This window comes from Dipodomys merriami, unplaced genomic scaffold, assembly GCF_024711535.1.
Source record: "Dipodomys merriami isolate MVZ:Mamm:240054 unplaced genomic scaffold, mDipMer1.0.p SCAF_16, whole genome shotgun sequence".
NCBI classification, from domain to species: Eukaryota; Metazoa; Chordata; class Mammalia; order Rodentia; family Heteromyidae; genus Dipodomys; species Dipodomys merriami.
In genome coordinates, this window is record NW_027202937.1 from 15,265,217 (window position 1) to 15,268,304 (window position 3,088).

Here is a 3,088-nt window from a genome sequence, read left to right on the forward strand (position 1 = left end):
TTTAATGATTACTCAAAACCTTTAGTCTTTATGTAAGGCAACCATGAGGATTTTATTGGCTCAATGGTTTAATTTTTAACTTTACTTTTATTGTTTAACTTATAAGCAGGTCAAGTTCATCAAATCTTTCTCATGCTTCCTGTTCAGCTGAGGTCATTTACGTTTTCCTGATCTTCCAATCACAATCAGTGCCCCTTATAAGGATCTGAACACCCCGTGTAAGCAGTCAACTTTTGGGGTCTCCCAGAGTTATTTTTATTTCCATGAGGATGGAGTTCTATTTCTCCTTTTGTATGCCTTTTCACTATACCTCTGTTTAAAGCAAACAAGTTTTGTGATTTTTGTCTGTTTGCTTGTACAAGTATCAGAGTGTTAACCTAGGGCTTAACACTTGCTCAGTTTGCTTGTCTGGCTTGTATTCTACCACCTAAACCACACCTCCAAATATGTTTTTTTGCTGGTTATTTTGGAGATAGAATCTCGTGGACTTTGCTGCTCAGATTGGCTTTAAACCCTGCTCTTGGGAATTTTATCTGGCTTTACATATGTGAGCGCACAGCTGCTGAAGTGAATTTTATACAGAAGCCAGACTTAATACAATTTGGTTGCCTTGAGTAATTTCTGTGGTTTTTCTGGTTTAATATAATAATAATTTGCAAGTCATTGTGTTTTCTGTGAAAATTTAACTCTATGATTCTACTTCTTTCTATGCAAAAGGTCTCAGATGGCTCAGCTAGCCTCCATTCTATTTCCTCATCCCCCCATTTTCTTGTGAATCCACTCATGACAGAACATCCCTGGAGAAGGCATCTCAGCTGGCAGATACAGTGGCTACTTTCCTAATCTTATTTGTGAATTTTAAGCCACTTTTACCAATTTTCTCTCTTGAGGAGCAAACCCAGAAGCTTCCATGATGCTAGGTAGTTCTCTCTACCACTGTACTATATCCCCAGCCTTGTAGTTTTGTTTTTGTTTTTGTTTTGTTTTTTGTCAGTCGTGGGGCTTGAACTCTGGGCCTGGGTGCTCAAGACAAGTGCTCTACCACTTGAGCCACAGCGCCACTTCCAGTTTTCTGGTGGTTAATTGGAGGTAAGAGTCTCACGGACTTCCTGCCCAGACTGGCTTTTTTTTTTTTTTTTTTTTTTTTTGTCGGTCGTGGGGCTTGAACTCTGGGCCTGGGCGCTGTCCCTCAGCTCTTCAGCTCAAGGCGAGCGCCCTACTACTTGAGCTACAGCGCCACTTCCGGTTTTCTGGTGGTTTATTGGAGATAGGAGTCTCACAGTCTTTCCTGCCCGGGCTGGCTTTGAACCGCGATCCTCAGATCTCAGCCTCCTGAGTAGCTAGGATTACAGGCGTGAGCCACCAGCGCCCGGCCCAGACTGGCTTTGAACCACGATCCTCAGATCTCAGCCTCCTGAGTAGCTAGGATTACACAGCCTTGTAGTTTTGAGACCAAACTGTATGTAGCCCAGGCTGGCCTCAGTCCCCTCAATCTTCCTACTTCTGCCTCTCACCACATCCATTCGCTCCCTTTTGATTTCTTGTCATACATGTCACACTCACCAGTCAGGCTTGATTTTTTTTTAATGCTTTTGTGATTTTTTTTTTATTTTTCTTATGCTTTGTGAGTTGTTCACTCTCAGTTCTTTTTTCTTAATCCTTTTCTCTGACTTCTCATGTTAGATCCCTGTCCTTGAACTTGTCTTTCAAACTCACCCCCAAGATGAACCAGCTGTCCTCATTTCTTGCATGTCTTCCTCTAACTTAGGTGGTTCCATTCCTACCTCTTATCCAAACAAGTGCCTTCTCTTCACCTGCATTCATCTCTCTTTGAGGACCAGCAGATATCCCAGTTTCAATATGGCTATAAAAATGAACTCCCGAGTACCCTTCTGAGTATAGTACCCCATTTGGGCTAATAGCACCACTATCTCCCCAGTTGCTCTTTCCCCAAACACTTAATTCCTTACTTTCTCTCACTACTCAACATTCATTTGACATATATTCCTTCAGTTCCAACTGCAAGCCTTTCCCATGTACTACTGTTCTACATTTCCTCCATTCCTATCACAATCACATTGATCAGCAGGCTAAATGTAATGCTTAGTTTTTGGTCCCATTGTCTCTATTGTCTCTCTGTCATTTTTATCTCCATATGCGAGCATAATGTGTGAAATGTACAGATGACCAGCTTACTTACTAGTTTATATCTCCCAAAGCCTTCCCAGTGAATCTAGGACAAAGTGAGCCAAATTTAGTTTCCTTAATGTGCTTAAGTCTGTATAACATTCACCATATTGACATTACTGATCTCTCCTACTGTCATTCTCTTTACTCACTAAATTCCAGCCACATTGAAGTTTTTGTAGAAATTCATTCATGCCTTGCAGCCTTTTCTTTTTTTTTTTTTAGGGGGGGTCCGGTCATGGGGCCTGAACTCTGGGCCTGAGCACTGTCCCTCAGCTCTTCAGCTCAAGGTTAGCAGTCTACCACTTGAGGCACAGTGCCACTTCCGGCTTTTTTCTTTTTGCTTATGTGGTGCTGAGGAATCGAACTCAGGGCCTCAAGGCATGCAAGGCAAGCACTCTACCACTGAGCCACCTTCCCAGCCCCCTTGCAGCCTTTTCATATGCAGTTCCTCAGCAGGAAATGCCCAGTACTCCAAGACAATTGCAAGTGTTTTATTGAAGTTGTTAGAAAAATAAGTTTTTAAACTTTCTAGGGAGCTTCTAAAATGATGATTTTAGTAATCTAAAAGTTTATTAAGAAAGAAAAAGTTGAGTGAAGTAATCCTAAACACAAATCTAATGAAGTAAGTACACAATGAATGTAGGCTGGAGGCCGGGCTCAGGTGACCGAGCACCTGTCTAGCAACAATGAGGCCATGAGTTCAGTTTCTAGTAATGAAATGATGCCAAAGACAAAGATGAAGAAGAGGAAGAGGAGGAGGAGGAATAGAAGAATATGTTACTGCTGCTACTTTGGCCTTTTCCTGGGTGTCAGTGGTTTGAACTGATGACCCTAGCTCCTCAGCTACTGAGACCTGGAAGATGGTGGTTTGGAGCCAGCTCAGACAAAGAAGTCTGTG